Source organism: Danio rerio, chromosome 5 (assembly GCF_052040795.2).
Source record: "Danio rerio strain M-AB ecotype USA chromosome 5, GRCz13ab, whole genome shotgun sequence".
Classification (NCBI taxonomy): Eukaryota; Metazoa; Chordata; class Actinopteri; order Cypriniformes; family Danionidae; genus Danio; species Danio rerio.
The window spans coordinates 22,705,914-22,723,765 of NC_141025.1; the positions used below are offsets into that span (position 1 = coordinate 22,705,914).

Genomic DNA, 17,852 nt, shown 5'->3' on the forward strand with positions numbered 1-17,852 from the left:
AATCTAGTAAAAAGAATGCTAGAACCATATAAGCACCGGCAAGAGCTTTCATTTGAGCTATAAATTGTACATGTGTCATATGAAAAATAAGAAAATTGCTCGGGTATCCAAAATACTGTGTTTTAAGTGTAAATAACTTTTGTACAGTATAATAAAAACCAAAGTGATGCATATGTGCATAAAATATAGATTCTACACGTTCAAACGAAACCACGGGGGTCTGGTGCAATGCTAGCCCTTTAAATCTTAAAGCGAAAGTCGACGACGTCACGGAGTTTAAGTAGCTAATAGACGTCTAAGAATAAACCAAGCTTAGTCATCAAGTAAACAGAAATGCATGACTACACATAAAGTTTGTCTATTTGACGACTAGTCTATTTTTGGGCTAATATTAGTTGTCTATTAAATTTTCACTAACAGCCCAAGTTTAGCCTTGCTTTAGCCAAGCTGTCTATGTTTAGATGTCTATTAGACGTCTAATAAACACAAAATTGTTTGCCGGGTCAAGGGCAGATTTATGAACAGTATTTAAAGGTTTAGTTTACCTAAAATAAAATTCTGTCAACGTTTACCTTTACACGTACTTTTTTTTTTTTGTTATTGTTGTTGTGGTTCTCCTGAACACAAAAGATTTAGTAAAGAATGTTAGAAACCTGCAACCATTGACTTCAATAGTATTTGTTTTTATCAATTACTATTGAAGTCAATGGTTGCACCATTCTTCAATATGTTCTTTTGTACTCAACAAAACAAAAACTCAAACTTGTATGGAATAAGTCATGGATAAGTAAACAATTTCATTTTAAACAAACAAAAGATATCTGACTTTAGTGCATATTTATTTGAAAAAGTTTACATTTTCAAACTCAAAATTTATGTGAGCAGAGTATTTCAAAGATGTGCACAACAACATTGACAATGGTGTGCAGTAGTCTAATTACTTCATGCTTATTTATTTTTTCATCCTTTAGCACTCCAAAAAAACTACATTAGTAGATCAATGGACTAGCATCATCTATGCTTGTTCGTTTTGCGAATGAGCTGCAGTGTGTCTTTTCTTTACTTTGCTCATGGTCAGTACATCACTTCACATACACTGTCAGAAGTTAAGGTTCAAAAGTGGTCACTGTGGTGGTACCATTTTTAAAGGTGCATGACTGTATCTAAAGGGTCCATACTGGTACTTTTAAGATAATACAGAGGACTGGGCAGATTTTACTGCAAAATAAATTGTCCCCCTTAATAGATTTTTTTTTTCTGTGTACACATAACATGTAAATAATTGATTGTGAGCAGCTAATACTTGTGGGGAGTAAAAACTCAAACCTAACTCTGTAAATTATCCTAGAAATGAATACATCTCAAAAACAAAACAAAATGTATATCATCATTAGTTTAACCACAAAGAGTTTGTAAACACCAGCAAAAATACAATACTGCTTTTTTCTATATATTTAACAAGGTCTGAATAAAAAAATGCTCGCACTTTATTTTTATGGTCTGTTTGTTGAATTTAGGTTTTGCATTTACATGCCAACTAATTCTCATTAGATTACTAGTGGACAGTTAGGTTGAGGTTAGGGCTGGGGTTAGGGTTAGTATAAGTTGACATGTACTTGCAAAGTTTCAGTATCAACAAGGAGCAGTATCAACAGATATTAAGCAGACAGTCTACAATTATTCAAATGGACCATCAAAATAAAGTGTTACCAGCAGAATTTATGTTAATTTATTACAACCGTTTTAGTTGATTTTTTGGTATGACCCATTTAAATAACTATAATATTAAACATATTGTTACCTTCATATAAAACTACTCATACTGTGAAATAGGTCAAACCACCCAACCTTATTAGTGTACTGTAAGTGTAAGGGTCCATCTACTAGTCCTATGACAGAACTAACAGCATGGGTGAAGGTTAAGTGCGTGTAAGGCTTGTTAGCACATGTGAAAAGAGATATTTTTATTTGTTAAATTTTTTTATAATTTGTTTCTAGCTCCAAATATAATCTGACTCCAATTCATAATAATTAAAATTTTGATTTATGTAATTCAAGCTGATTACCTTCTAGGTTGTGATTTGGTCTAATTTAAATCGATTAGCCAAATAAATCCTTATTTTCAGTTAATGGTTTATCGTTTACCCAAGTTGCTTAGAGTCAGTATACTGGCCAGTTACATGTGCTCACGGACACAACCAGCCAAGTAATATTAGGCCGCCCCATGCTTGCTCATAGATAAAGAAAGTTTGATAAAGTCACTAGATTAGATTTGTCTTAGTTTACCAAATTATTTGACGTAATCTTTATTTCTTATCGTGTATGTCTTTATTTCTTATTGTGTATATACTTGTATAGTTACCATTGTAGTTTATTAAATCTGGTAATCAAAGAAGTGTGTCTGTGTATAATAACTCATTTTATTCACATTTATATGGATTTATGTTTACATTTTCTTAAATCAAAAATGTGTATTTATAATATTAATATAATATTAATTAGGGTAGTGCTTTATATAATTAAATCATTTCATTGTTAATCTACAGTGAAAGCAATGAATCCATGGTGGGGTAAGTGACATTATAAAGTACACTATCTTTCCATTTGAAAAAGTACCCGACTTGTGCACTTGCGTCCTCGGGAGTTCGTTCTTCCAAGTCTGAACTTCCAAGGACGCAAGTCCGAACTTTGTGTACTTGATATTGAGAAACAGCCTATGACTAATCCTGGTCGTAGGCTGCGGAAACATCAGCCTAAAAAATCTACTAGATTTAAATGCTTTCAGGAGATATTAGAGTTAAACAAGAATTTTACATTTATTTGTCACACAAAGACTTTCTGTTCCAATTCACATAATCAAACAAAATAAGCCAATTAGATTGTACAACAGTAATTACCCAAAGATTCATTTAAAAGTTAAAGATTAATACCTGACTGTGTAGAAGTACGTTGCAGCATTTAAGTCTTGTTGCAGAGCTCAGAGACTCACACACTGCAACAGGGTATCCTGGCTACAGGTTCCCACAGATACTTCTGTACCTTTCCCCTAAATACTCAAATCACCATAAATTCAATACAATAAAAGCTTCACCAAGACCATTTCCTGGTCATGAGTTGATGTAAAGACTATTTTCCCTGGAGTGGAGCATCTGGCAAAAATCTTATCAAAGCCAAAACCCAAATCAACAGATATAAAGGAAATAGTAAAATATTACAGTGAAATTAAGACCACTTCACCAATCACACAGAGACACCAAACATGACTATAAAGCAAAAAGATACACCATAATAAATATAAATGTCTATAACTGAACTTAAACAGTTCTCAGGGTTTAATATTATAGAGAGACTTAGCATCCTTACATTAGTACCTAAGGGTGCTTTCACACCTGTGAATCGATTCATTTGTTCCGAAACAGGGATTAAAATTGTTACAATGCTGCTCTTTGTTCTTGGTGCGGTTCGCTTTCACACGGCAAAGTTTCTAAACTCACCAAAATAGCTAAAACAAGTCATGTGAAAGTTCATTACGTTGGAGTTTCATGGTTTATTTTGCAAAGTCCCGCTCAGCTGTCGTGTGTCCTTATTTTAATTTATGGCGATGAGCAATATGACATTATAAGCAGAAAGCTGCGCTTTCATTTTGAATGAAGACGCCCACAGACATCGTCATCAGATATAAATCAGAAGTAAGACTCTCTTATACAGAGTCCTTGGCTAGACTGCAGTTTGGTAAATGTAGGTAAATGAGGAAGGTTGCTGTTTTGATCCCTGCTCAGAGCAAGTTGGGTAGTGTAGAACCGGTGGGGTTACATTGGTGCCGTGACCCAGATGGGAATAAGGTTTAGGGGTTGAGTGTATAGAAGCCAGCTAGTGAAGTGCTGTGCAAAACCTCATACCTCTGACCTCTAAAAAAGTTGCTTTAGTGACAAACACTAGAGGCCATGGTCTTTAGCTTCTCTGGTAGAGCAAACAACTCCCATGTGGAAAGCAACAGGTTTGATCCTAGCTCAGAGTGAGTTGGGTGGTGTTGGACCAGCGGGGTTACACATACACTATAATGTTGACTAATTTTAAATGAATGAATTTAAAATGGCAGATGCTAACGTTTCCATTTACATCAATTAGTATTAAATTTAATACTGGCTATAACCTCAGGCAACCAGAATCAGGAGAAATCGTGTTGTATGCTTAATATTTTTGGTGAAGAAAAGGTAATTTGACATCAAACAAGAACTAGTGGATCCCATACTAATGAGTCCTTCTCCAGAAAATAAACTTCAGTTTTTATAATCTCAGTAAAGTGTGTAGTTAAACAGGTGAGATCTTAATATTCCTAAGTTTGCACTTGTATATTCCTTCTAAAGGGCACTGGTGTGAAAATGTCACGCTCATCTCCCACCAATAACAAACAGTAAGATGAATGATTCTGCAGCAGATGCTTCCTTATCTGCCTATGTCTGGCCTGAACTTCAATAAAATACAAAGAAATTAAATGGAGAGACACACACACTATTCATCCATTCAAACAACATTCAAATCCATTAGACTGGGAAAGAAGATATCAGTTCCCTCAGAGTCACCGTGCCCTCAACACAGCAGTCATTGATCTTTGCTTTTCTCGACAGCCTTACAGGCAACTCTGCTTGCCCATACAGAACCTTTTAAGCAGTACATCTATTTTATGTCTAATGAACTTGTATTTGGGCCCATAAATAAATCACACTAATGTAAAAACATCACGCAGTCCCAATTCTCACCACACATTTAACAAGTGAAGCATGGACTGTACTCTGCCACAGTCAAAAATAGATGGAAAACTACAGCTTGGGTTCTTTGCTTTTACATTTTATTAGAGAACATTGCTTGTTCGTTCTCTTTCGCAATTTTTGCTCCTAATTGTAATCCACTGCAGGAGATCATCAACCAATTCTTGGGAAAAATATTTCCCTGAAGCCTTAAACGTTTCTAAACACTTTTTTTCATAACACCACAAGGTCTCCTGAAGGTGAAAAACCAATCATGTCCAACTTACTGTAAGATGTGGCCAAGCTGCTTTCTTAGCTGTGGAAAAAGAAAAAAAAAGCTATCTATAACCTCAATTTGACACTCTGAATTGTTGGTGGTAAATCAGACAATGCCTCGTTCATCTTTCTCCATGCTGTCCATAAAGATGCCAATAATATATTGAGGCTGGCTGTAACAGCCATCATATTCCATATATACCCACCCCATCATATTCATAAAAAGAGGCACTTTAATGAGGCCTGACCCATGAGATGAACCCCTTTCCAAACTCATAAACGCATCAAAAGCAAATACCTTGATGGTATTATGGGGTCACGGGGGCTCTGCATGATCTGCCAGCCCAGGAGCAGTGTAAGGGAGTTCCAGGCCAGTTGATGAAACTGTCATTTGCTCTGTTCTCAGTTTATTGCTGCTGAAAATTTTGCATTCATCAAAATTGAAGTTAATGGCATTGACACCAAGGCCCAATCCCATTTCTACCCCCTAGCCCTTCCCCTTACCCATACTCCTTGTTTTGCGCGTTCACGTGAAGGGGTAGGGGTGTCCCAATTCTCTTTGGCTTGATAGCATAGCCTTCCTAAGGGGAAAGCTAGATACCCCTTGAAAGATTTTTCATGACCACACTCGAAACCAATGGGTAAGAATATTTCCCAGAAAACACTAGCTACAACAGCAGCATGGCTGCACACAGAAGTTAAGAGATGCACAAATTAGTATTTTTTAAATATATTCATAACAGTGTTCCTGTTTTACCATCATGCTTAAAAAAACGCTAAATTTTGCTATCAATAATTGATAATAATAACTCCTGTATAGTAATACCACAACATTCTGTCACTCAGTGACACTCGAATACCCAATCAGAACAGTCTTGTGGCAGGAAATGAGCTTTTTACAGTGTCCGCTATAGTGCTAATGTTGTTTTTGTTCATTCATTCATTCATTCATTCATTCATTCATTCATTCATTCATTTTCTTTTCGGCTTAGTCCCTTTATTAATCCGGGGTTGCCACAGCGGAATGAAACACCAATGTTGTTTTTGTTTGTTTACATAATAAATATGGCCATGGTGTAAATACACAGTTCAGTTACGATCTTATTGCCACATTACATCGTTATTGTCAGGTAAGAAACAAGGAAAATCCAACTGCGAGTGAAGGACGGTTCAATGAAGTGCAACAGTAAATATAAGTCTTGAAGTGCTCAAAAGAATAACTATACTTGCAGAATGTCCAGAACAGAGAGCTTCCACAGGTCCAATAGAAGGCAAGAGAGAATAAATGGACATTATTCAGACAGGCATATGAAAACAACAATGGACTGATATCGAGCAGTTAAAAACTCAGACTGTTATATAGCCCACAAAACAGGCAACAGCTGGAACTCTCTGATTAGGTCCGCTGATCAGAACGCACGCTACCATGAAAAGGTAAACAAACACACTCACCCACGCACACACACCACAACACATACGTCATAACACATAACATACAGGAAGAACACACAGACCCATAAACCGTGACAGTTATGATAGCATGATATACGCCTTCAGTGACTTCCTGAAGATAAGTACCAAAACAATAATGCAACTGGAACAGCAGTTGCGATCGTCAATCTCATATGAAGCAAGAGATCGCGATGACATATGATGACATACGCAGGTGCTGTAGTGCTGTCCCATTTCTTAAGGGTAAATTTTGAAGCCCGTCCCATTCACACTCTGTTTCAAGGGCCAAGGGGTAGGAGCCCAAGTCTACACCAAGTCAATGTGTGATCGTATCACATCATCTGCATGTGGGCTAAAAAGCATGAAGTAAAGACTACAGCCAATGACTACAGTAAATTATAGTTGTGGTCTGAGCCTGTGGGAGGAAATAAGTATCTATATGAGCAGGAGTCAATAGTCTACATCCATCATCTAAAAAGGAAATGAGACTACGACTGCAAACTGTAAACAAAGACCAAGTCGAAGCAGCTTTCCGTCTGTGCGGTCTTAAATGTTTTGCTCACTTTCATCGTTTTTCTTACTTTCATCACTTTGGCTTTTATTCTCATGCACTGAACTGCCAATCGGTGTTCTGTCTACATCAATGGCGCAGACGCTGATGGACTCACATTCAACATTCTCAATCCGCTTAAAAGGTTCTGTATGGGAACACACCGCAAAAACTAAGCCCCGACTGAAGCTCATTGATGTCTTGGCAGCTGACTGTCAGCTTGTGCGCCTTAGGCCAAATAAACAGGAGGCTGTCATCAAATTTGTGAAAATAACTTGTTATTTTAAGTATCAATAAGAATGTGTTTAGAACCTGAAAACACAAAGCGACCAGAAATGTTTTGAATTATGTGCCACTGCTTTTAAGCTAAAGTGTTTTAAGAATTTATAGACTTGTATTAGCTGTGCAATAGTGAAGAAAAATGCAATAGGCAATAGTATGCTAAATAATGCAATATTCAATATGCAATATGAAATTTTAAAAAGCGATGTAACAAACATGTTACATATTCAACTTCAGAAAGTGAACAGCAATGGTTTATGTTGCATAAAACAAACCAGACATTTTTGACAATGAAAACAATCAATAATAAATAATATGTATATCACCCACATTTTGCTCCGCTAGTATAGTTTTATCAAACTGAAAACATCAAGAAAAATCAGGAAAATGAAAACAACTAAAAAACAGAATGCGTTTTTTTCTTATTCTTATTTTCTCGTATTGTTTTCTTTACATTACCTGACCGTTTGGCCATATTTCAGCATCTACATTCACTTAAATCATGACTTGTTTTCAGAGATGTGAGTTTTCATGTATAAATATGCAATGTACTGTATATAGACTTTAGTATTAAATTGCTCATTTATTGCAAACCATTCATAAGGAATCAATAGTCTATATTCTTCATTTCAAGCAAATGAGACTATGATTACAAGCAGATCTTGATGGTCAATTCCGATTTTGTGACTGTCTCCGATTTTTTTGATGACCAGCTTACATTATCTTTTAAAAGTGACTCGTATTTGATCGTCTGCATTTACCTGCACACGACAAATGCACAATGACTAGGGGGAAAAAAAAGAGCGGCCGCTGACTAACAGCTGATAATAAAAGAGCGTTCTTTTCTCTATTTCTGTATGTAATCTGTTCGCAAAAAATAAAAACGGGCCGTGTGTATTTTTCGTGAGCGACAGGGTGGAAAATCTCGATACCGGCTCAGCATTGTGATGTACGATGGCATAATCTTTCGACCCAACCCAATCGCCTACTGCATTTCTCTTCACTATTGCACAGCTAATACAAGTCTATAAGTAGATAAAACACTTCTGTACATTTACAATCATTTGATCATTTGATATTTTGCAGAAGCAGTTAAATTACAAATTGTCTTATTTGCAAAGTAAAAATATAAGAGGAACAGCATTCCAAAAAAAAAACCAACCAAATGCATCCATAGCTATAGTATATTGGTATAAACTACATGATGACTTTTCAACTTTAATGATGTGTAATGGTGGGACAACCCAAGTCACATAGGATCAAAGCAATTGCGAAGCATGCTAATTCAACAATCCAATGAATTTCTCATGGAAAGTTTTCACATTACTTTTCACCAGAAAAGTATTTTCTCTTTAATATATAATTAGGTCAAAATTATTAGCCCCCTTGAATTATTAGACCCCCTGTTTATTTTTCCCCAATTTCTGTTTAACGGAGAGAAGTTTTTTTCAAGACATTTTTAAACATAATAGTTTTAATAACTCATTTCTAATAACTGATTTATTTTATCTTCGCCATGATTACAGTAAATAATATTTGACTAGATATTTTTCAAGACACTTTTATACAGCTTAAAGTGACATTTAAAGGCTTAACTAGGTTAATTAGGTTAACTAGGCAGGTTAGGGTAATTAGGCAAGTCATTGAATAACAATGGTTTGTTCTGTAGACTATCGACAAAAAAAATATGCGTACAGGGACTACTAAGTTTGTCCTTAAAATGGTGTTTAAAAAATTAATAACTGCTTTTATTCTAGCCGAAATAAAACAAATAAGACTTTTCCAGAAGGAAAAAATATTATCAGACATACTGTGAAAATTTCCTTGCCCTGGTAAACATTATTTGGTAAAAAATTTTAAAAAGAAAAAAAATTCAAAAGGAGGCTAATAGTTCTGATTTCAACTATATGACACAATGGAGAATAAAAGGTTTCTGCCATAAAACTTCCATTTCATGCCAACTTTAAAAGCACTTACTGCATCAGACAGGTATCTTTGACTTTCCAGACAGACTGATAAAAAACCCATCTACCCCTACTCGCAAAAATGCCATATAACCATCCAATCAGATCAGATCTTAGCAGATTAAGAAAGTGTTTTCCAGTTTGTGGGCAATATGCATCAGACAGTTGGTGGGTGGTCTGTGGGTGTGCCGTCTGAAGCTACTGAAATCCCAGTAAAAGATCTTGCACCCAACAAACGAGCTACAATTCTCCAGTGTGTCTGCAACACAAGATCTTGTTTAGATAGAAGTAATATTTTTACACTGGGTTAGACCAGGCCTACGCAGAACAAGTCATTCAAAATAGTATTTTCTGATTATGTTTAGAAAATATTCACTCTAAAGCTAACCCATCTGGGCTTTACACCGTGCCTATATGGGACATGACAGCTGTCACTTGCATCACAACAGCTAGAGGCTCCACCGGACACAGCACCTTGAAATAGAAGGAGGCATCTGGTCATTGTCAGAGATTAGTGCATCGCAGTGCATCCACTGTTTACATTAAGTGCTACTGTCTACAGAAACAGTTCTCAAAGTCTCAATTCAAAGACCCAAATCTAAATTTGTATCAATAGCTATGTTGCCATACAAAGATGCGAATTAAATGTATGCGCAAAACTGGAACATCGCAAAAGACATGCAAATATAAGCACCGTTTCCATCCAGTGAGTCAAAGACAACAAAATCGTCACTTCCTGATTAACTGGGATATTTACTGGGCATTTACTGAGGTAGGAGAAGCTGCATGAATCTTTTCCTTGTTTAATAAATTACTTATGCCTCAGAAGACAATGTCATTACGCCATGAACGCGTAGTGGCGTTTGAAGGTGTAAGATGCGGAGCACAGGCGCTCTAGAAAGTTCTGGATGTAATTAATAATATAATAACACTAATACTGAAATGGTTAAGCCATTTTAGAATGACCAAAACAACACTTCAGATGTTTTACAGTGTGCTCAGCCTGCTAGTTTGTCCATTCACATACATTTTTATCATTATCTCTAATAACAAAATCACATGACTTTTAAATGTGCATACTGGGATTTGTTTTAGTAAAAGTGTTTCCATCGTAGTTTATGCACATCTTTTATTATTATCAAATAAAAAAGTGTATTCTACTAAGTTATGTGTATGCGTTTTTATGTGCATTTTCAAAATTTATGCGCATCTTGTCGTTTCCATCAACTGATTTTTTATGCGCGTATCTAAAATGCACATAAAAATAAGTGGATGGAAATGTAGATAATGTCAAATTTCCAGAAAAACTGTTAATAACTAAACTTGATTTTAATAAAAATGGACAACCATTAAAAAAAAAAAACTGTATAGCGTATAAATGTATACATGAATTATGCATTTGAAAATACAATAATAACAAGTACAAAAGTGAAAATGTAAGTATTATATAGTTCTACTTCACATCTCATTACAAATCAAACAGACCAGTTGTGCTGGATTGGAGCAAAGTGAATGCATACTTCTGTCCAGGCCCGGATTAGGAACCCAGGGGCCCCTGGGCACATTGTCTTGTAAGGTCCCCTACCCGGCTGCACCCCTATAGTTGAATTAAAAAATAAAAATAATATAATAATTTTTAAATAAAATGAATCTATAATTTGTTGCCCAATTATTTAAATAAATGATATATAGTACATATATATTTATAGTCAACAACGATTTAACTTATTTTTCAAAGCATTGAATAAAAATACTAATAAAACTAGTGAAAATTAATGTTTTTTTAGTATACTTGTTCAAGTTCACTAAAACAGTACTATATAATATGGTATTAATATTTGTTTACTTATTTTAAGGGTATTTTTAATGTATAACTTTTACAAATGTATAAAGCATATAATTGGCATGGCATTTAACACACAATACTTTCATAATTTTCATAGTCTTTAATAATACACACACTTATTAATGATTTACTGTCTCTCTCCTCCTCTCCTGTATTTTCTATACTCTTCTTGTGATGAAGAGTAGGCAAACAGCATAGATCAACTTGATTATAAACCTAAAAGTATCTGAAATCACACACACTATACCTCTTCTCCTCTCCAGTCTCTCTCTTCTTCAGGGCATTTCTCTCTCTCTTTCTCCCTCTCTCTCTCCTTTTTCTGTCTGTTTCTCTGACATGATGAATCCTGTCCACGCTGCGCTGCTGTTACCCTCCTCCGCCTAGTTAATGCTAGCTTACTCATCTAACGTTACCATAACGTCTACTTCTAATGATTAGTCCGTTTAAAGAAGGTGTGTATGGAACATGCCTCAATAAAGATGCTTCCTCTCCTCTTTCTCCCGCGAGTCTCTCCATCTATTAAATGTTCTTTACACAGAGCCATGAGGTCTGAGAATATGGGTAGGGCTAGTTGAGGCAAATGATGATGACGAACAGAGTTCGGAAGATTGTAGATAACATTGTAGATACAAATCAATTCTATTAAGATGTTGCTAACATTTAACACCAGGTGTAAAATAACTATTTATAGAATATAATCACTATTTAGATGCTGTAATACATTTAAAATAGGCTAAGCATTATTAAATAGCCTACCTACGAGGCACTTGTGACTTAATATCACATTTGCATTATGTTTTTACAAAATGTTTCCTTCCTATTAAAAATAAATACATTTCCAATCTGTAATTGGTAGAGAAAAAGTAGCACGAGTTCAGCAGATGGTGGATTCGGACCAGGTTGATGATCAATCAAAAGATGATGCTGTGTACTTTACGAGGTACGCCACTCAAGCTGTAATGCTTATTTGCTCTTTACTCATGTTGTCTCTATCAATCTGGCATCGATGGTCATTAACTGTGAATAGCTTATTCCAAGTAGGTGCGCTATTTGCAGTTAGCCTAAAAAGACACTCCGAAATTGGCTTTTTTTTCCCCCCTCGCAGGGGCCCCAAGGCCCATAAGGCCCATTGGTTAATCCAGCCTTGCTTCTGACCATCATCTTTGAAAAACGTAGTCATTTTTTTTCTGGAAATTGACATCCTCACCCATTCAAACGGAAACTACAAATCTACACAACATTTGTAAATCTACACAATTTAATCCCTTTGTGGAAATATACATTTGCATAATCTTGTAAAAAAAGTGATATTTATATCACTAAAAAGTAATGTTCTTTCGTTTTAAATTATATGACTTCATTCAAAACTGTAGCAACAAAGGTGTGAGACATTAACCCTTTGCCTCCTGAGCACTGACTGAGCCAAAGTGATGAGAATGCTATGGGCAGGGTCTCAATGACTGTGTCTTTTTCTTTGTGGATCCATTCAGGCCAAAGAAACTCTTTTATTGATAAACTTGTGTGATCGGTGGCTGGGCAAGTCCTTTAACTATTTACCTCATTTGCATGCTTTATTAGCCATCTCCACCTTTAGCCACTGCTTCCTCCTAAAACATAATGTGCACTACCTGACAAAAGTATTGTCACCTATCCAAGTTGTAGGAGCAACAAATAATAATTTGACTTCTAGTTGATCATTCAATATCATAAGTGGCATATATGAAAGGCAAAGGCCTCTAGATTATATGACAATAAAATATGATCATGCCTTGATTTTTTTTATTATTTAATTAGGACAGTAAGGTCTAACTTTGCTTAGACAAAAGTCTTGTCACTTAACAGAAATAGCGTACAGTATAGAATATAAAGTCATGGTGCAGTGGAAAAAGAATTAATATTGTGTATGACTTCCATGAGCTTCAAGCATCAAGATTCTTTGATTCATCTTCAAAGCCTCCTCTTTCATCTTACCCCAGACATGTTCAATAATATTCATGTATTACATTACATTACATTACATTGGCCACTGGGATGGCCAGTCCTGGAGCACTTTGACCTTTTAGCTTTTTGTAATGTAATGGGCAATACAAATGTCTTAATGACTCAGGCTGTACTGCAGATCTCTTGCATGCCCCCATACTGAATGTAACACCAAACCATGATTTTCCCTTCAACACACTTGACTGATTTCAGTAAGAATCTTGGGTCCATGCGGATTCCAATAGGTCTTCAGCAGTATTAGTGAAGATTGGGATGCAGTTCAACGGATGATTCATCTGAAAAATGAACATCAAATCTACATACTAAAAGTTAAGTTAATATTTGTTGCTCTTACAACTGGGATCGACAACAAGACTTTTGTCAGGTAGTATAGACAGGGCAGCTCTGACTCAAATCAGACTCATTTTGCACTTGCAGACTGTAGGAATTCATGGAGATGCTGTTTGACTGCAGAACACCTAACATGTCTAAATAAAGAAATTGTACTTGTAACGAGTCTCCTAGACTGGGTTCTCATTTTTCTAACACCTAACACACAATTAATGCTCTTAAAATAATTAATGCTCTTAAAATCTGCCTTTGAAAAGCCCCAGCCTACAGTTTCACCATGGAAATCATGGCTGCTGCAGTGTGAAGCACACAGAAAAAAACAATCTATCATTGTTTTCTGGAGTTTAACTTCAGCAATGTTTCCCAGGAGTTTGCTTTGCGAGGTTCTGGAGCAGTTCAGCTCTTTACGGTGAGTCTGATTCATCAACAGTATATACAGGTCACAATAATATTCAACAGTGAGCTTGTGCATAGCAGATGGAGTTGACAATGCCTTCATTATTCTTCAGGCACAGCATCTGCTTCTCCCGACTAGTCTTGCATTCCAAATTAAAGAGAAATGTTGTTGGCCTATCACTGTCTCTAACGTGGGTGAAGCGTGCCCTAACTACGACCCACAGCACTATATCTTCCAGTACAAGCTTAGCTGGTGCTTCCGTTCAACAGGAGCGGCCTGAAAAACAAGTCTGCTCTGCAACAGCTTTTTGCCCTTGACTGGAAAAACATAACTCCCATGACTCTTCCTATTCATTTTGGTGCTTTGTGTTTAACGAGATGAATACTGGAGACAAAACACCAATATCGGAGCCGTCTCACCGTCGTGGCTTATTTTGCTCTGTAGGAATTTTGCATTAAAATGCCAAAAGGAGGTTTTATTACCCTGCATAATGCATAATCAACGGCGATCTTCTTACGATCCAAGAGAGAATCAGGAGTTATAGCGGCGCTACACACTTTATTTCTTGTGCTATATGGGGTATAAAATCTGTCCAGCCTTGCAGCTCCGCCCTCTGAGAATTTCACCCAGGTGGACTGCCTAACTGATAAGTTTTATCCCATAGAAAATCTACCAATGCAATAATGTTGGACAAAACAGCTGTCGTTTTTTTTTTTTCCCTATCAGCAGCAGAAGCAGCAGCACAATTTCTCTCAGTTCTTATTAGTATAATGTCCTCTGATCTACCGATTCTTCAAACGTGGGCCTGCTTAGTAAACACCTAGACCCTAAAATAAAATGAACATGGCAGTACCGCCCACAACAGAGTAAACACTTTGGTTCTTATGAATCTTGGACATGATTTTCATCCTCAAAGCAGTGCAAAACAACAACACTACACCTGTACTAATACAAAAGCCCTGATGGCGAACGTACCTCCCCCCCTTCACCACAATCCCAGTAAACCTCATTACTCTGATCACTGTGGGTTTCTTGCAGAAAGAACTACTCCAACTTGCAGGAAAAGTATTCCATTTTAAATTAATGAGCTCTGAAACCAGAGCTCATTTGCTTCTGTCTCTGAGCCCATTTACGATTGCAGATCCTCTAAGTAAAGCCGCCATGAGAAAGGGAATTGGTAGCATAAGAACAAAAGGAAAGAAACAGAGGATGGAAATAAAGCCACGGTTAAGATTTAAAGCCATAGAATATTGTATATATTTGATCTTTGTATTTGCTTATGCTTAGCTTGCGATTTCATGCACATTTTGTAGCTGTCAGATGTAAGGCAAAATGCTTGTGATATAAAATCAGAACTTAAGCGTCGCGCACATTTAGAATAAATAAACCAGGTGTAGAATTAAATTAGCAAACTTAGTAAAAATGTAAAAGTAAAACGTCCTTTCATTATGCAGTTTCTTGTCTTATGCAAATGATACATATCATCATGTAACAACAAACAATATATATGTTATATAACAAAAACAACAAACAATATATAATATGTTATATAACAATAACAACAAACAATAACAAGCAAACGATATACATTAGTACAAGAAAAGTAAAAAGCCTATTGACCTTAATCTTTAATGCGAAGTTGGCTCGTTTTTTCGCAGTTGTTTTAGAACCCGCTTAATGTTTTCCTTTTCGTCCCCCCTCGACCATTTAAAAAATAACGGAAGGGGTTTAACATTGGGTTTGTCCATATTTGACCCAATGCTGGATTAGAACAACCCAGTAAGTCCAAGCTTTGTGTCACAAATGCATTGCTGAAAAAAACATATAATGAGTGAGTTTTAGCTACTTTAAGGTAGCATTCAGAAAATTAAAACACCCTTGAAGAAACTCGATACAGAAGAACATAACATAACCTACTGCCAGCTAGTGTTTCAGAAGTGTTATTGCAGAGCAACACAAACAGCATGCAGAAGCATAAATGTACGGCTACGTGCAAGGCATGAACGGGGGGTCACGCCAATCTCTCGCTGCAGAAGTATAAACCTGCCTCTCCTCCACAATGAATCGTTCAACCAGGATTTAGAACAAAAAAAGCACTCAAAACAAACAGAAATTATACTGGCAGAAACATTCATTATAAACACCAGACCTAAATAAATTGATTAAATGCAGAACTGGAAGGAAAGCACAACACAAAAACTCATCTCTCTCTCATACACAAAAGCACAAACCTAAAAAGAAAAGATCTACTGTATATCTTTCCCCTTTGGGTTTTTCAAAGAAATATCAACAGCCTCATTCATGTGAGAACAACTTATCTTCCCCTAGTTCAGAAAGATCTGACACATCAGTCTAACATTTGTCATCCCCTCATCAGGCACCTGTAACAGCTTGCCATCAACACCTGCTTCTCCTAGCACATTCCCACCCTATATCATTCACAGCACGACAACTCTTCGTTCTTTAAATTCAGATGCTAAACAGATTTTATACTCACCTCCTCCTGCCCTTTTTGTTCCTTTTCACCATATTATCATGTGGGGTTTTTTTGTCTTATGTTTCGGACTCTGTACGCTGTCACTGTAACCGCAGACTCCCATTCCCAATGGTCTTCTAAACACTGGTTAGCTGCTTGCTTAGACATCTTCATGGTGAGAACACGTCTGGTTCCTTTTTTTATATAAAGAGAAAAAGAAAAAAAGAGAGAATTAATTTTGATGTTAAATATTTAGTGATTTTTATATATATATATATATATATATATATATATATATATATATATATATATATATATATATATATATATATATATATATATATATATATATTTGTTTGTTATTCTGAACTCAGAATGAGTCAAAACATTTTTCTGTGGAAAATGACAGCATACCACAGATGCTCTTGATAAAGATTAAGCTTTATTTAACCCGGAACCTTTCTTCAGCATTTGCGCAGCACATTTCAGCGCAGATTGTTTTGCTAACACAACACATTGTAAAGCAGGCTTATAGTGTATAGAGGCTGTTATTTGAGGATTGGGCATTGCACTGCAAACCATATTTGACTCAACAGGAAACCCACAAGCCGTGCAAGAGGAAAAGCTCTAATAAACCTTGGAAATATATAGATATATATAGTATGCAACCTGGAGGGCAAAAAAACATTACGAAATCAACCTTTTACGAAAGTATGCACCTACCCATATGCAGCGGTGACTGCTAGGCCAGTGGTTTGTGTGAATATACTTAAAGCATTAGTTCACTATAGTACCATACTAAGTTACATTAGTTCATTAGTTTAATCAAAAATTAAATTGCTGTTAATAATTGCCTTCATGTTTTTACAGCACACAGAAGTGTTTCTGAAGCTTCATGTAATAACAGTTGAAACACTGTGGGCCCTATTATACACCCGGTGAAATGCAGCGCAAGGCGCAACGCAATTATTATTTGCTAGTTTCAGCTCAGCGCAAGAGCCATTTTGACGTTTTGCACCACGCTGTTTAAATAGCAAATGCATTTGCACTCATATGTGCACCCATAGGTATTCTGGTCAATAGACCAAATCAAAGCAGGTCTAAAGTCCAGCACAGAGAGCATTAGTTGTGCGCCTCGCTTAAATATTGCTTAATACACAAAGGGTGTACAGCAGTGCGCAAATATCTTTACAAATGAAAAAGATTTAAATGATTAAAATATTACAAAAATGATTATTTTCTAGCCTACATAAATATAAACACCACTGCCTCCATGCCTTCTTCATCTCGGGGGGCTTTTCAGTTTATTCAAGACAATTTGCTTTTGTATAATGTTATTATTATTAGTAGTAGTATTTATTGTTTATTATATGCATACTTATATTTATTTTATTAAAAACAAGCTTAGATTTGTCCACCTGTCAGGTTTTAGACCATATGGGGCATAGCATGTGTATTTGGATATAACTCAATTTTTTGACCACACTTCATTATTATTGTTCGTTTATTTGTTTGCTGGAAATTAGAACA

General features: G+C 36.0%; 1 protein-coding gene across 2 annotated transcripts in view; it reads right to left on the bottom strand.

Moving 5' to 3' along the window:
* Positions 1-17,852, bottom strand: part of tenm1 (teneurin transmembrane protein 1) — a 542,406-nt gene that overhangs the window by 358,844 nt on the left and 165,710 nt on the right. Inside the window, exon 5 of one of the 2 annotated variants that reach the window (XM_087253395.1) lies at positions 16,344-16,516. The exons of the other annotated variant lie outside the window; for it this stretch is intronic. The gene's annotated coding sequence lies outside the window, so the exon portion shown is untranslated. The remainder of the gene's footprint in view (positions 1-16,343; positions 16,517-17,852) is intronic. 2 annotated transcript variants of the gene reach the window in all.